The 19,095-nt window shown below is 35.4% G+C and overlaps 1 protein-coding gene across 8 annotated transcripts in view; it reads right to left on the reverse strand.

The window, feature by feature from the left end:
• Nucleotides 1-19,095, reverse strand: part of LOC117344869 (tripartite motif-containing protein 2-like) — a 109,258-nt gene that overhangs the window by 43,525 nt on the left and 46,638 nt on the right. For 6 of the 8 annotated variants that reach the window (XM_033907722.1, XM_033907721.1, XM_033907723.1 and 3 more), the window contains one exon: nt 17,809-17,882. The gene's annotated coding sequence lies outside the window, so the exon portion shown is untranslated. Of the gene's footprint in view, nt 1-4,189; nt 4,252-17,808; nt 17,883-19,095 lie in introns of all 8 variants that reach the window. The other 2 variants (XM_033907725.1, XM_033907729.1) reach the window with 1 other exon arrangement.

A 19,095-nucleotide genomic window follows, 5' to 3' on the forward strand; every position in this document is an offset into this window, starting at 1 on the left:
TCATTGGTACATATCTGAATTACCGGGGTGGAAACAGATGACTGTGATGTCATAGGCATGACATTTTGAAATCTTGGATGTCATGTCATGATTTATCAGTTAGAATATTGCATGTGTTGCTAAGCTGAGGTTTGGAAAGGAACTTGGTTATTTATTATGACACCATTGAGTATTTATGACGTCATAGATACCATCTGATGACGTCATAGTTACTGATGACGTCATGGTAACTATGACGTCATATTACAAGGCTAAATTTGATAGTTGTATAGTATTTTTTGCTTGATTACATGCACAGAGACTCAAAGTACCACATTCAACTCAAAACACAACTTTATTCAAGAGATATACAGAATTATGGGAGTTTTCATCTTTAAAATTACCTCCCCTTATTACTGGATTGGGAGAAAAAGTTGTCAAAATACACCTCTCAGGGAAATCAGCAATACTCGGTGACTATTTAAGATATACAGTAACCCGATATGTCATTTTGTTCGTCGGAACATATTCTAGACATTCATGGGCTTTTTCGTAAAATTAGAATTAACAAAAGTGATGTATAAGGTAGCACACCACAGTAAGACAGCCTGGCCATGGGCAATTTTTTTGTTAAGCAAATAACTCCTGTATTATGATATGTATAAAAAATGAAAAAATAAATGTACACTATAATTGGTATATCCAGTATGAAGTAGTACATACAGGCTTCACATTTATTAAAACAAAAATCAATAAATTGGTTCCGGATTTTAAATATCCGGATTTTCCGAACGTGTGTTTACACAGGAAATTTAGTTTGGCCTACAGCGCAAAATGGAAGCCCACAGAAAAGGTAAGATAGCGGAAAAACTTAATTTACAACATATGTCCAAACAAGATTAATTCTGTCTTTGGGATAGAGATATTTAATTTTAAATAGGTTTCAGAAAAAAAATTGTGTAGAGAATTGTGCCATTTTGGGTCAAATATCATAATATTTTGCAATTTTTGAGAATTTTTTAAGCTGTTACCATGGTATTCACAGCTCTAAAAATCACAGAAAATATCAGTTTACTTATCCTTCAGAGCTCTATTGAAATTGCAAATGTTGTACAGATTTCAAATATATATACTTTATTAGAGGTTATATGTAAGGTTAACTGGCAATGTTTACATATCTAAAGCATGTGCCATATTTTTCAGAATTTGGCATTTTTACTGTACACTGCTACCTAAAGCTCTGGGTTGGATAACTTAATTCTGTACCTTCTATCAAATTGTGTTAAAGCTCTGGGTTGGATAACTTAAGTCTGTACCTTCTATCAAAGTATTAAAGCTCTGGGTTGGATAACTTCAAGTCTGTACCTTCTATCAAAGCGTTAAAGCTCTGGGTTGGATAACTTAAGTCTGTACGTTCTATCAAAGCGTTAAAGCTCTGGGTTGGATAACTCAAGTCTGTACCTTCTATCAAAGAGGTAAAGCTCTGGGTTGGATAACTTAAGTCTGTACGTTCTATCAAAGTGTTAAAGCTCTGGGTTGGATAACTTAAGTCTGTACGTTCTATCAAAGTGTTAAAGCTCTGGGTTGGATAACTTCGAGTCTGTACCTTCTATCAAAGCAAGCTATCTACTTGGGGGAAAATTCTAAAATTCTAAAATTGCTCTGTTCATGCTAGATCAATGAGAAAGTTATTTTCAGCAGACTTAAATGAATTAGTTAGGTAATTGATCTTTTGCTATACCAACAGATGAAATATTGCCCTGCTCTCTGTCTTTCAGAATAAAATGACTGACACTATTTAGCAGCTTTTTACCTACTTACATCAGCAGGCCTTTCTGTGACGTGACATCTCGACTACATGTCTAATGTAAATACATCACCACAGCTACTTCAACACCATTTATACACAAATATACATATCAATACAATATTTATACTGCTCGCCATTAAACTCCTTTTATAGTTAAGGATTAAATGTAAATTTTAGTTGAATGTAAATTTTAGCCCAGATTTTCACAGTCTCGAATAACACCAATGCAAACTACAGCACACAACAGGACTCTGTTTAAAATGAGTACTAATTAAAAATACACCTTTTTTCTTCTTAACAAATCACCTGTCCCAAACTTTTTTCACAATATACTTGTTGTTACCAAAGTTTCAAACTTCTAGATTTAGTGTACACTGGTTTGACCTCAGAGGCAATCAACTTAACCTCTAACGAAGGATAGCATAAGTAGTCCACACAAAAATGTAACATTGATAACGAACCAATATTACTTATCAAATCTGCATTTCTTTGATCTGTAAGGACAATCTGCATTATGTTTATCTGTTAGGATAATCCACATCATCTATACCTGAGGATAATCCACATCACTTTTACCTCTGAGGGTAATATCCACATCATCTATACCTGAGGATAATCCACATCATTTATATCTGAGGACAATCCACATCATCTATACCTTAGGACATACCACATCATCTATACCTGAGGATAATCCACATCACTTTTACCTCTGAGGGTAATATCCACGTCATCTATACTGAGGATAATCCCCATTTTCTATACCTTAGGATAATCCCCATTTTCTATACCTTAGGATAATCCACATCATTTATACCTGAAGACAATCCACATAATCTATACCTGAGGATAATCCACGTCATCTATACCTGAGGATAATCCACATTATCTATAGCTGAGGATAATCCACATTATCTATACCTTATGATAATCCACATCATCTATACCTGAGAAAAATCCACATCATCTATACCTGAAGATAATCCACATCATCTATACCTGAAGATAATCCACATCATCTATACCTGAGGATAATCCACATCATCTATACCTGAGGATAATCCACATCATCTATACCTGAAGATAATCCACATTATCTATACCTGAGGATAATCCACATCATCTATACCTGAGGATAATAATGCACATTATCTATACCTCTGAGGGTAATCCACATTATCTATACCTCTGAGGGTAATCCACATCATCTATACCTCTGAGGGTAATCCACATCATCTATACCTCTGAGGGTAATCCACATCATCTATACCTCTGAGGGTAATATCCACATCTTCCCCACCTGAAGATAATCCACTAATTCTCATCACCTATATACCTTAAGGTAATCCACAGCCCTCTTCCTAACAGCAGTCTACCTATATTACCTACACTTTGAGCGCTATAACTCCTGTTTTATAGTGAATGTACATCATTTGAAGATATACAAATATACTAAACAACTTACCTTCAAACAGGACATATATGAAATCAGGCCTCTGATATCTCTGTCCATATCTTAGCTTAAAAACTCCATGTGTTCTACAGACATTTCACTGAGCATGTCATTTCATTTTATGGATGATATTGAAAAATGGAGAAAACACCTAAAAATATGTTTGTATTATTCAAATTAAGATAACTAGCCTTTTAACATGAATATTCATGTTATATACTTTTTTTTTTGTAAGCAATTTTTGTCAAAGTCGGGTCACCTTACATGAAAGTGACCTGAAGGGTGAGAGTCTACCCTATAGCTCACATCTAACAAAGAGAGGTGACATTGAGATAACTCTTACACAAAGACTAAAACCAAGAGATTTAGTGCAAAAAATTCAGAGCCACCAACCTCAAATTGTACACCATGATTAAATTTTAATGAAATGTAAATTTCATTTAAAGTTTTAGATTACCTTCCTATAGACTTTTCTTCTTATTCTTTTTTAAAATACTTAATTCATGCATTAATACTTTTTATAACTATGCATCTTCTTAAATTTCAATCTTTATCATACCATGCCCTTTGTAAATGTTTTTTAAAGTTGTTTCAAGGTTAAATCCATCAATCAAACTGCTGACCTCTCATAATATTGCTACAATATTTAAACTGTTCGTAATGTTTAACTCACCCTATGTGTGGTTTTTATTGCATTTGTTAGATAATATTTTTTAACAGATATTTCACCTACTGGTGACAATTGAAACTTGACAAGGGTCAAATTCATAATGATGTGTTTAGCTAATATTTGTCCAAATATGATGATAATTATTCATCTTTAACTTATGCAAGTAAACATAAACTAGGTTTGTTTTGAGTAAAGTCTGTACACTTGCCAATCATACATTTTTTTCTTTTGTTCATTTCTGAAATATAACACTAATATTTGTTCCATGTTATATTACATCATCCAGTATCAGTTCTACCTCCTAACACTCAATTGTTCCATACAGGGACGGTAAGTTTTCTAAAAAAAAAAATTAAAAAAAACACAGATTAAGTATTATTTTGTAAGATGGTTGGAACCCTGGTAATAAAGTCTTTAAGTTTACTTTAAAAAAAAAAAAAAAAAAAAATCCTAAATTGTCCTCCGTATATCAGAGGACGCCAAATTTGGATAATAAACTGTGGGTCCTCAATTGGTCAGAGTTTGGTTTGGTTTGTATATCCTATTAACAGCCAGGGTCATTTAAGGACGTGCCAGGTTTTGGAGGTGGAGGAAAGCCGGAGTACCCGGAGAAAAACCACTGGTCTACTGTCAGTACCTGGCAACTGCCCCACGTAGGTTTCGAACTCTCAACCCAGAGGTGGAGGGCTAGTAATAAAGTGTCAGGACACCTTAACCACTCCGCCACCCCACCCACCGCGGCTCCTGATTGGTAAGAGGAGGCCAAATTTAGATCTGAAACTGTGGATACTTTATTGGTCAGAGGAGGACATCATTGGATGGTGGCCCTGTGTACCATTGATATAGAAGACTGAGACTAAAGCTACAGACAGCTTGGGTATATGACTACAGTATACTATCACATAGGCTAAACTTGACACTGTGCCACAGTATCTTTATAATGGTGTCCCTAACATCACCAAGTGCAAAGTCAGTAGCTCTTGTACTTTATCACTTGATGGAAAGCTGTTACCGCAATTTATCACCTATAATCTCATGATGCTGAAAATTCTACTCTCCTTTTTTTACATTATGTACAAAAATGACAATAAAAACATGGCAATTAACTGCAACAGTAAATATTTCTGAATGAAGTAAAATTGTTTGTACTCAATAATTCTGAAATTGAAAATTCAACCTGGGCAGACTTGCATTAGTGTCAAAATGAACAACATAGGTGAAATATATATCCCCATAACTTAATTAGCAATGTGTATGCTAACTGTTCCAGTTTCGTGTGACATCACAGTACTTTCCTATACTATTTTGGGTACATGTTAGACCACAGATATTAAGTGTCAGCTTTATAAAATAAAACTTTATAAATAATGTCTTTCGCCATTCTTATAGTGTAAGGTTTTCTTTTATCATTGTTATCTTATTAAATATGATTTCTTGATTGAAATAATAATTTTGAATTCTATACAGTGTAGCATTATCTACATTTCTTAATTTTCTATATTTTCAATAAATCTGACAAATCTGAAGTAAAACAATTGAACCCTTAATTATTTAGGCCATCATATATTTGAAAAGTTAAAACCATTTCCTGAAATACTATTTGAAAAAGGGGAAATATCAATGAAGTTCCTAAAACTTGTGAGGGAACACCCCATGATAATCTGGTACTTTGTGATTGCTGTCAGATGTTAGTAAAAAGGATAGAGAAACAAAGAGGTGACTTGGTCCGAGATGAAAAACTTGTTAGGACAGATATTCCATAATGAAGAAACTTGTGGGACCATATACATCAGGTGATTAAGTACTTACACCAGCTGGCTACATTAACACTGAGGAGGCTGTTAACAGGCTACTGGGCTGTCGGGGGGGGGGGCTGTTAACAGGCTACTGGGCTGTCGGAGGCTGTTAACAGGCTACTGGGCTGTCGGAGGCTGTTAACAGGCTACTGGGCTGTCGGGGGCTGTTAACAGGCTACTGGGCTGTCGGAGGCTGTTAACAGGCTACTGGGCTGTCGGGGGCTGTTAACAGGCTACTTGGCTGTCGGGGGGGCTGTTAACAGGCTACTGGGCTGTCGGGGGCTGTTAACAGGCTACTGGGCTGTCGGAGGTTGTTAACAGGCTACTTGGCTGTCGGGGGGGGGGCTGTAACAGGGCTACTGGGCTGTCGGGGGCTGTTAACAGGCTACTGGGCTGTCGGGGGCTGTTAACAGGCTACGGGGCTGTCGGAGGCTGTTAACAGGCTACGGGCTGTCGGGGGCTGTTAACGAGGCTACATGGGCTGTCGGGGGGGGGGGGGGGGGGGGGGGGGGGGGGGTGGGGGGGGGGGGGGGGGGGGGGGGTGGTGGGGGGGTGTGGGCTGTTAACAGGCTACTGGGCGTCGGGGGGGGGGGGGGGCCGTTAACAGGCTACTGGGCTGTCGGGGCTGGTTAACAGGCTATGGGCTGTCGGGGGCTGTTAACAGGCTTACTGGGCGTCGGAGGTGTTAACAGGCTACTGGGCTGTCGGAGGCTGTTAACAGGCTACTGGGCTGTCGGGGGGCTGTTAACAGGCTACTGGGCTGTCGGAGGCTGTTAACAGGCTACTGGGCTGTGGGAGGCTGTTAACAGGCTACTGTGGGCTGTCAGTGTGTAATTAACAGTAAAATCATATTCCATATTTTACTTAATATTTGGTATTATAACAGGTACCTTAGGAGATGTCTACACACAAATTCAGTAATTCCATGTGACATCTCAACCCTGTAGATCTTTCTCAATGAATGGTGTATATATGTATATGTTGACCTGGATATCTGATGTTCTCAATGAATGGTGTATATATGTATATGTTGACCTGGATATCTGATGTTCTCAATGAATGGTGTATATATGTATATGTTGACCTGGATATCTGATGTTCTCAATGAATGGTGTATATATGTATATGTTGACCTGGATATCTGATGTTCTCAATGAATGGTGTATATATGTATATGTTGACCTGGATATCTGATGTTCTCAATGAATGGTGTATATATGTATATGTTGACCTGGATATCTGATGTTCTCAATGAATGGTGTATATATGTATATGTTGACCTGGACATCTGATGAAGACAATGTATTTTAATACTCACAGTTAAAGGATAAACCTGTGTAAGATATGGACAGTTCAGACATTAAAATGGGGAATTAATAGATTCAGAAAGATAAATGTTACTTCAATAAACCCCTTCATTATCTAATAGTTATATTCTTGGTAACTAAATGAAGAAATAACTTACAGCTAATTGTGTTGCATTTAATTTTTATGGCAGATCTTAATGCATTTAGAAATGGATTGTTTTTGTTAAATTTTCATTATTTTAAAGAAGTTGAAAATATACAATAAAAGTCATTGAGTTCAACTAATATGTCGATCCATTATCCCTGCCCAGCAGTCAGCACCTTGAATACCAGACACAAGACCTCTGTACATGTTTAATGTGGGTTATTTAAGAACTAATACAACTTTTTACTTACAGTTTTATCAGATGAACTATACAACCCCTAGTGTTCTCTCAGACAAATTCATCCTTGGAGCTTTGGGAGAAGAACAAATGGGTTGATTGAGCAGTCTATCTTAACTTCAATATTGGCAACTACGGTTGAAAATGTAATGTAATTAGAATAATTTTTGGATCTTTTTGCTACTGCTGTTTTTCTCCCCTAACCTACCTGGATATACATCTAGGTAAACTTATTCTTTTATAATTATTGATTTAGTTTACAATCATCACAATTTACCATATATGGTCATTTAATCTAAAACAATACAATTAAGAAAACAGCTGATTGTACATTTAACCCAAATAACGATTAAGTACTTTAGAGTATATTATAATAAGTTCTGTAATATGTATATTTACATAAATGTACTGAAATAAGCCCTTGAATATTGAACACATTAACTCTGGGGTGGACTTACTGGTAAGGGTTTTAATAAATTCGAATACACATGGAGTGCCTTTTTATCAGACATGGGCTTATTACCAGCCATGGGCCTATTATCAGACATGTGCTAATTATCAGACATGTGCTAATTATCAGACATGCATATGGGCTTATTTTTAGAGAAATATGGTTAATGAATACAATTATTTGTTATGCATGGAAACCAAACAAAGCGTTGGTATTTTTACCTCTATGTATAAAGTACAGGGCATTAACAAGGGTGAGAAGCTAAATAACATTCCACCTAATCTAAGCAGTGTGTGTCCGCTGTATCATTTAGTTTGCCAAGGAAGTTTTTAAGTTTCCAGGATACAATACATTAGTATACACAAACATTCAGCCCCTACATGGAGGATTGATACAGAAATACTTTTCTATCCAAAACACTGAGATGTTGGCACCATTACAATAACTAGAAGCTGTAAAGCTTAGCCTTGGTATTTTAAAAATATATTTCTGAAATATTGTCTTTAATGTGAAGGCAAACAAGATATTGTCTCCAATGTGTAGGAAGACAAGATATTGTCTATCCCTGAAATGCAGACAAAATATTGTCTCTGATTGAAAGGCAGATAAAAAATTGTCTCCGACTGGTAGGTAGAAAAAAAAATGTCTCCATGTACACATTTACTATATTCATCACTTTACTTTTGACGTGAATAAAGTTTCAGGATAATATACATAACCACAAACAAGATGTTATTTAAAGATGATAAAGTGATATATCTTGCCATTTCAATTTTGTCATTATTTTGTGTGACCTCAATGCTGTAAGTCTGTATCTAAAACTGTCTACTGGTTTGGCAGGGTGTATCATAAAGATGATTTGTGTCATATTCTCTACAGTTAAAACCTTAAAACGATGCAATGACGTCTTCACTTTTTATTTGTCATATCTTTTACACAGATTTCACAAACAATGTACGAGTATATGTTATGACTGTATACACTTGGGTTTGCACAGACAAGTTGCCAAGTTCTAGTTTTTGCTGTTAGGACAAATACACAAACCAAACAGCCATAAGATAAATTCCTTACAACTTCATTTATTGACATATGACACCAATTAATTGCTATAGAAACAAAACACTGACCAAACTGTGATAACAACATGTCCTGCCAAATACATTGATTAACATACCAGAAGCTAGCTTCATGCTGTTTATACATTTATCCAGGATCGGAACTACCTTATAAGGTCGTCACTCCAACAGGAACCGTATGTCTGGGTTTACCCGCATTATTCAGGAAGTTACAGCTATTGCACTTTGCCAAGTTAAACTCCCGAAAAATGTCTTGTGGTTTTAGAAATCAATAAGGATTCTGATAAAGGACCTTATGTATACAAACATTTAGCAATGGCCATATGTTCCTCATACTGATAATACAAAAGTGTCTGTTTCCTTTCACACAACCGAAGAATGAAATGAGGAAATAGATTTTGTTTTCTGCATCAACTGGAATTGATCCAAATGAATCATGTAAAATGGTGAATCATCATTGTCCCTTACTAGGTACTGTAATTAACTATAAAGTATATAATTATATATGTAACAGACACATCAGGGTGCCAGGTACCAACATAGTTTGGTACTTTAAGTTTACAAAAATTGTAACAGTGGCCTTTATCTTGACCCCCCAAAAAAACTGAAACTAAACTCTTGCTGACAAATTAGGGTCCTTTATCATTGTGTAAAGTTTGATCAAATCCTTTAAGGAATGAAGCTGCTAGAATACTGACAAATTTTTGCGTTACATCCAAACATAATCAAGACAGATGGAGAGGAAACATATAGTCCCCTCCCCCAAAAATTTCACTATTTGTACTTGTTAAAAAAACAAGAGGCCCAGAGGGCCTGTATCGCTCACCTGGTTTCATGATATATGAAACAAGAACTATGCTTAAGTATATTTGCCACTGGTATTGCTATGTCAGTATATCATAGGCATTTCATATGGTTACATGAACATTGTTTTTATTGTAATTCTAAAAATGTCAATTTAGCCAAATTGATCCCTTTTGGCCCCCCGGGGGTCAGCCCCACCAATTGTACAATTTTAAATCTCTACCTCAAGGGGATGCTACCAGGCGAATATGAGCGATATATATTAATCCATTGCTTAGTTTCAGAGAAGAAGTTGTTTATATCAATTTAGGCAAATTGACCCCTTCTGGCCCGCCCCTCAGCCCTCAGGGGGGTCAGCCCTATCATTTGTACAATTTTGAATCCCTACCCCAAGGGGATATTACCAGTCAAATATGTGAGATATCCATTGCTTAGTTTCAGAGGAGAAGTTGTTTATATCAATTTAGCCAAATTGACCCTGTTTGGCCCCGCCCCTCAGCGCCCCGGGGTGTCAGCCCCACCACTTATACAATTTTGAGTTCCCACTCAATGGTGATGCTACCAGGCAAATATGAGCGATATCCATTGCTCAGTTTCAGAGAAGAAGTCGTTTATATCAATAGAGCCCAATTGACCACATTTGGCCCCACCCCTCAGGCCCCTGGGGGGTCAGCCCCATCATTTGTACAATTTTGAATCCCCACCACATAGTGATGCTACCAGGCAAATATGAGCCATATCCAATGCTCGGTTTCAGAGAAGAAGTCGTTTATATCAATATAGCCCGATTGACCTCATTTGGCCCCGCCCCAGAGGCCCCCAGGGGGTCAGCCCCATCATTTGTACAATTTTGAATCCCCACCCCATAGTGATGCTACCAAGCAAATATGAGCGATATCCATTGCTCGGTTTCAGAGAAGAAGTCGTTTATATCAAAATAGCTAAATTGACCCCTTTTGGCCCCGCCCCAGAGGCCCCCAGGGGATCAGCCCCATCATTTGTACAATTTTGAGTCCCCTACCCATAGGGATGCTTCTGACCAAATTTGGTGAAATTCCAATCAGCGGTTATGAAGAAGAAGTCAAATAATTCAATTGTTGACGGACGGACGGACGGACGACAGACGGACGACAGACTGACGACGGACGGACGGACGACGGACGACGGACGCCACGGTATGGCATAAGCTCACCTTGGTCCTTCGGACCAGGTGAGCTAAAAAACCAGTAATTTTAAAACATGCTTACAGCCTTCAAATGCACGAGAGTGTGTAGAAGAGATAACTCAGGTATTGTATGTAAGGGGGATAACTCTAACATATATTACAGGTATTGTGTGTAAGGGGGATAACTCTAATTACAGGTATTGTGTGTAAGGGGGATAACTCTAACATATATTACAAGTATGGTGTGTAAGGGGGATAACTCTAACATATATTACAAGGGGGATACTTCTACCATATGTGTATTGTGTGAAGGGGAGACAACTCTAACATATATTACAGGTATTGTGTGTAAGGGGGATAACTCTAACATATATTACAGGCATGACATACAAAGGGTACACATACAACAGGTATTATTTGTAAAGGAATAACTATAACAGATAATGAAATATGTGATATGTACAGCTGACATAAAAACAGTTCTTCCATATAACAGGAAACAGACATCTTAGGTAATGGTGCTTTCAATGATAGCTGCCAGGCTATTTACATCTTATTTATAGTTCAATTGAATTCTTTGATTATTTCCGTTTCTCTTCCATTTATTTCCTCCAATGATTGCTTCCGTATGTTTTTAACTCCATCAAGTACTGACAAGAATGTACATATGGCTTTCTTAGGAATGCTGAGTTAACATTGTAGAGTATCAAAGATTGCAGACTTACATTACATAAATTGATTCAAAATTGTAAACTGATATTCTTCCAGATTTGCAAAAACTTCAAACTAAATTACATTTCTGCAATCTGCTAAATTGACATAATCCAATACAATATATCCACCTTTCAAAGAGTTCATTATTTTGGCACCTGTTGATTTTTTTCCCCCTTGTGTATCAAATTAGAATTAATGAAGCTATGACCACACACCTCACAACTGAAGGTAAATCTCCTCTCTCACTACTGTAATAAATACCACCTGACCAAACCTCCAATAATGCAACACAGACGCTTTTACAAAGTATCTTCATTGGAATAATTTACCCTTGCATATTGATCTGATTTAGAAAATCACCTGATCTCGACACCTATAATCATATCACATACAGGAACTTCACACAACACATACCTAATGTCACCTTTAAACTTTACCAAACTATTTCCTTTATCTAATATTTCAAAAATCATGACTTGTTTATATCCACCAAAACCTTTTCAATCAAGCTCTATCCATATCTTTTTCAAGCACTTTTCAAGCTCTTTACGTAACTTTTTCGAGCACTTTACAAGCTCTAACTATTTGAAGCACGTTTTGGGCTCTTTCTTTATCTTTTTCAAGCAACTTTCAAACATTATTTCACTTTAAAATTTAAAGAAAATAACAGAAAAAAAAACAAAAAACAAAAATTTTCCATAGCACTCTAACAATATTTAGAATAATCAAATCAGGTAATCTTAATTAAATTATACAATAATCAATCCTAATTAAACTCTGTAATAATCAGGTAATTCTAATTAAATTATACAATAATCAATCCTAATTAAACTCTGTAATAATCAGGTAATTCTAATTAAATTATATAATAATCAATCCTAATTAAAGTCTGTAATAATCACGTAATTCTATTTTAATTATACAATAATCAGGTACTCCTAATTAAATTCTATAATAATCAGGTAATTTTAATTAATACTATTATAATTAGATAATCCTATAATACAATGCAAATTTAATGTAAACTGTATTTATCTTACAACATTTGTGAAACAAGGTATAGGACTTATATTCATAATACAATAATCCTATAATAATTAGGTAGTTCTGGGAATTCTGTAATCAATGATTGTTTACATCATTTACACTGTTCTGTAAATGGACGGAAACATGAGGCCAAAATAACAGTATTATATATTTTACAATAAATGGATTATTGTTATTTGCCACTGTTACAGACAGGTATATAGTTAAACAGATGTCTGATTCATGTACCAGCTATGCCTGAAGTGTCGGCCAAACTAAATGAATAATTACCTGGGAATTCAGATTTTACATAGATCTATATATCACACAGAAAGGGGAAGGTCAATTGATGGCATTTTGTGTAATAGTAATTAAACAATTCTAACCTTTGTTATTATTTTGACTAAACTTTATTTGTTCATTTAATTTCACTTACTTAACTTTCATCACTAAGTTATACAGAAATATTCTTTCAAATTTTCAACAAATTTCCATAATAAAAAAAAAATTGCAAAAAAAAAAAAAAAAAAAATTTGAATGGATAAAATCTACATTCTAATATCATATCTTTATCTAAGAAATTTTTCCCTTCCATGTCTGTAACATCTTTGTGCATTTACCGAACTATCATCAACAATATTCTATGGTACAGACTTGACTGCTTTGTTTTCAATAAAAAAAACCAGATTTTCTATAAGAATATCTCCAATCAAAGGTTAAGGGTTCTGGAAGTTCCTTGTCTTAAATTAGCTACTGTTTCCACTGTCTGATCATGTTGGCACACTTTGATAATGTACTTGGAATTACAGGGAGCACGTGATTTCTTTTTATATCTCAAAGTATTATCTATTTCATTCATACGACTATGATATTCCACCAGTACATGATAAACTACCTATAAAACAAAGCTGTGAGATTCTAGACTCTGGCATCCTTCAGGCTTCAGCAGCTGGGAGATTACCCAGTTCAATACACAGGGCCTTTATACCTTATAAAACCAAGGCCTTTATACCTTAATTATAAACCCCAAAGTCTCAGTACCTTATATCCTTAATCACAAGACAACAATATTAGATTATATTTGCAGGCAATGCCACAATATAAGCTACTTAGAAAAGACATGTGATTCAAAGGACAATAAATGACATCTACCACATGCCCATTATAATTATCATACAATGTAAATGTTGCCATGGCCCATGAGGAGAGTGTCAGGTCACAGTCAAAATGCTGGTAATGAACAGTTTAAGTTGAATCTAATTAGAATCAAGTCATAAAGCAACAAAGGTGTAGAAAATAATACATAGAAGCAATAACTACCCTTGTTATGGTATTCATAGTTGTTATAGATGACATATATCTTTGTAGGCAAACACAGCAAATTGAGCTTAGAAGGTTCTGTAGCTGTCTCTGTATTATCAAGGTTCAGTTTGATTGAATTAAACCTGCAAAAGGTGCAGGAAATATGAGAACTTCCTTCCTAATCCTGCATGGTACCAAATGGTAAGAAAGTTATATATAGGAGGAGATGGAGACCAGCCTCACTATATATATGGAGACCAGGAAAGGGTAGACAAACTTCAGCCTCACTATATATATGGGGACCAGGAAAGGGTAGACAAACTTCAGCCTCACTGTATATATGGGGACCAGGAAAGGACAGACAAACTTCAGCCTCACTATATATATGGAGACCAGGAAAGGACAGACAAACTTCAGCCTCACTATATATATGGGGACCAGGAAAGGACAGACAAACTTCAGCCTCACTATATATATGGAGACCAGGAAAGGGCAGACAATCTTCAGCCTCACTATATATATGGGGACAAGGAAAGGGCAGACAAACATCAGCCTCACTATATATATGGAGACCAGGAAAGGGCAGACAATCTTCAGCCTCACTATATATATGGAGACAAGGAAAGGGCAGACAAACTTCAGCCTCACTATATATATGGAGACCAGGAAAGGACAGACAAACTTCAGCCTCACTATATATATGGAGACAAGGAAAGGACAGACAAACTTCAGCCTCACTATATATATGGAGACCAGGAAAGGGCAGACAAACTTCAGCCTCACTATATATATGGAGATCAGGAAAGGACAGACAAACTTCAGTCTCACTATATATATGGAGATCAGGAAAGGGCAGACAAACTTCAGCTTCACTATATATATGGAGACCAGGACAGACACACTTCAGCCTCACTATATATATGGAGATCAGGAAAGGACAGACAAACTTCAGCCTCACTATATATATGGAGACCAGGACAGACAAACTTCAGCCTCACTATATATATGGAGACCAGGAAAGGGCAGACAAACTTCAGCCTCACTATATATATGGGGACCAGGAAAGGGCAGACAAACTTCAGCCTCACTATACACCGTATATGGAGACTGGGAAAGGGCAGACAGACATACTATACTATACTAAAGATATATTCTGACAATATGTATTACAGGATTACATCTAGGTCTGTATGTTACAGAATGCCCAGGGTCAGAATACTGGTGAAGTGACAGCTGCCGGAGCTGATCCTGATGAAGAGCAGGTGGAGTTCACTACCTAACAGCTAATTGTTTTACTCTCTACTTAGTCTGTGTATTACATTCCAATACCTCTAGTGTACACTCAAACAACCCATATCCCCAATTTTCTATTGTTTTAAACTTCCTGTCTAATTATAAACACAAAAGGGAGACGATTATTTTTCAGACAATAATTAGAAAAGCTAATTATCTTCTACTTGAACTTTGGGTTTAGTCTTTCAAAGAAATCCAGAAATATACCAGGCATTTTGAGTTATGCCTGTAAAGACATTGGTCTGTGTTGCGTAAAGCTTTTACAGTTGACCAAATGGTCTAAGAGCTTCAAAAAAACTTTCATATATATGCAAGAATTGACGTAGAATATCTCTTTGATTCAAAGGATATATCCACTACAAAATTACCAACCTCTCAAATTGTTCCTCATGACGCAGAAAATGTCAAGTAAAGTAATTAACATACATCAGAATGTTTACAATGACAAGTGTTCTACTCAATCCCATAATTCCTTGAAATAATTGATAACACGAAGGTTAAAATTGAGGCATCTCCATAAAAATACAAAAATATAGTAACTACAACTTTTGGTTATTTTACAAATATATATCATGGATTTTCTCTGAAGGTTACCATAACTCTGACAAAGGATGGTACTTTCTCTGATCATATTTGTCTGTAAACATGGCTAACTGTTCCTTTGAAAAATTACGGAAAACGTTCAGGATGTCTGTCGATTGATTTTTTCAGACTGCCTCTATTAAAAGCATATATATATATTTTTAAACTACTCGATCAAAACTACTCGATCAAAACTACTCAATCAAAACTACTCAGTCAAAGATATCAGGTAAACAGTATCTCTCCCATTAGCCCTAACATTCATAGGGTCCGACTTCAGTTAATGTAAAAGAAATTTTCCGGTCATATATTCATTGCTTATTCAAAACTATAGAATGTTATCCTAGACTTCGTATGAAAAAATAGCACAGATTTTTGAACTTTAAACAATAAACATCTACTGTAAATACAGTGTAATCTCATAGCTACAGGGGAAAAAAATTATTCTTTTATCAAGATGGAATGCATTTTCTCGTTTCTGTGATTTTTTGTGTTTTTGCTGGCACAAACTGGATTTCTCAGACCTTGCCTTTGACATGTTGACATTTAGATGTCTAGATAACACTAGCTAACTAGATCAGACTTCAGGTTCAACAGATATGTTTGAAATGTTATTATAGGTTGGATCGGGTTCATATAAAAAGGTTTCCGTAAATGTTATGTCTTCATTTAGAAACTAGTTACGTAAACATTTGAGAATGCCAGAGGTCAATCTATGTACGTACTACGTATAAGATAACTATCCTACTTGTAGATGTACAAACCCGCGGTGTATTCCTTAATCCCATATGTCATGGAAGGAAGATGTTTCTACATTTTTGCTATTTTCACATGAAATTCTATAAAACCATTAAAGTCCTACCAATTAAATTTAAATCAATATACTTAAGTTGGTCTGTAACAGGCTTTTTCATTGGTCTATTCAGAGTAAAATTAATTCTGGGGTTTGCTTTTCGGTCTATTAATCAATAGACACTTTTCATTATCTTTTTCAATCTTATGTAGGTAATATTATTTTATACCTTTAGCTTAAAAATTTTCTTTTCAGAATTTTCTTTGATGGAAAAAGAATTGAAATAGGCAGTGGGTTAGGAGGTCCATGATGGGCTCACATCACTCACCTGTTATATACAGCTGATGAAGAAAAGATTGGAATACTAAATTATCATTGGTGTGGATTCTTCATCAATATCCCTTCTTTTTTATACAAAAAAAGAAACAACTCAAGAAAGCATGATACTGGCTAAATATCATGACTTTGGGCTTCTTCCCTGTGACCTTTAAAGTAGGTCAAGGTCATTCATTCGAATAAACTTTGTTGTCCTTCATCCAAATATGTTATTCAATTCAATAAATGATCCATGAAACATACATCATTGTTCATGATTTCAAAATCTAATTAGTCCAGACTAATGAACATCTCAAATGAATTTAAAGGTCTTATAGTGTCTAAATCAGGTCCTATCAATGTACTTTTCTTATACTCTTAATTTAATCTCACCAATGAAAATCTTTATTTTTTAGGAAGTACATGTATGTAAACATTTCTCTAATGACTTTTTTTTTTAGTAGGTTATCCATATTATTTGGTTTTGCAGTCTCCCATTTCCTCAATGGTAATCTGGGCTGCATTTATGAGCAGATAGATGCAGTCAAGATCACATGACATGATTGTTACATCATTAAGCTATGAAATGCAGTGAGGATTAAGATTGGCAACAATTGCGTCACTATGATGTCATTTTGCCACTATGTTGATCATCGTCACGGCCAGGATTGTAAATCAATCACAGAAAGGAATTTGATTCAAAGATGATATTCTTTGATGATATTCTTTCAAATTAACACACAGGGAAATGGGTGAAAATGAAGGACATACCTATTTAAGAAAGACAGACTTTAATATATGTAAATGTGACAGATATATAAAATTGTACCCAAAATTAAATGATATTTCTCTAATGAAAGTATTGCTTTAAAACTTGTATTTTACTTACTTTTCCCTGAGCAGTTTTCCAGAGACCTCCAGTACTACTGATCGCCAGCACCAGGAAACCATCTCCCACGCAGTCTATAATGTACAAAGTCAAACACTTATGTAACATACTGTTAAAGAAAGTGCTTTTTGTGCACCACATGTGTATAATATACACAATACAATGCCTACATGAAAGGGATTACTGAAAACATTTATATCACAATTATCATTATAACTGATACCGTCTATTTCCTGTACAAACAATAATACCGATTATTGAGTAGTTCCAGCATTATAACACCATACTGAAGTCTTTACAGAGTGTGTGAAAGCTTAAATCCAATAGATCCCCCTATAACATACACAGCTTCTCCATCTAGACATTTCCTTGAGCTGTGTTATGTTTGATTACAGAGTATTTATGGTACATTCAGAATCAACATTTCATTCACTCATGAATCGACAGACAAATTTATCAGAATTATTATAATATTCTATAGACTAGGAACATATACAAAGTATTGTACAGAAGACACACAAGATATTAACAGCTAATTATATATATAATTACTACACACAATGGGAGTTAGAAACAATAGAGCCAAACACATATTTAACTGTACAATACAGCTGTGTAGGCCTTAATACTCGTCACTGATGATAAGGGCCGAAAGTGTTAATATACAGGAGGAGAAACAACAGAATTCACTAGTAAGTTTAAAATGCTGCCCATGAGAACACTATAATTTAATACGAAGAAACAATAGAATTCACTAGTAATTAAACAAGTTCATGATGCCGCCGATGAGAACACAATAATTTTATATGAAGAGGAAACAATAGAATTCACTAGTAATTAAATAAGCTAGTTTACAATGCTGCCCATGAAAACACTATAATTCAATACGTAGAAGAAACAATAGAATTTACTAGTAATTAAACAAGTTCATGATGCTTCCCATAAGAACACTATAATTTAATATGTACAATTATTTCAAATTCAGGAATCAATTAACCTGATATACAATATTAACAGGTTTTCAGCTAAATCTAGAATTAACAAAGATTCTGAAATATGAGAATCAGAACTTTCATGTAACATTACTGAATATACAGGTGAAATGCCGTTGGGCCATGTGTAATTTGACAGTATTTTCATCATGTTTATCCTCAGAATATGAACAATACAAGAGAGCATGTACCTCATGTTCTTATCTACAGAGAGATTACACCCCCTATAGCCAGTTCAATAGCCACAGGGAGGCAGGCATGCTAGTCATAATAAATCTTGTCTGATAATTGGTCA

The sequence above is a fragment of the Pecten maximus genome, chromosome 16 (assembly GCF_902652985.1).
Source record: "Pecten maximus chromosome 16, xPecMax1.1, whole genome shotgun sequence".
Lineage (NCBI taxonomy): Eukaryota > Metazoa > Mollusca > Bivalvia > Pectinida > Pectinidae > Pecten > Pecten maximus.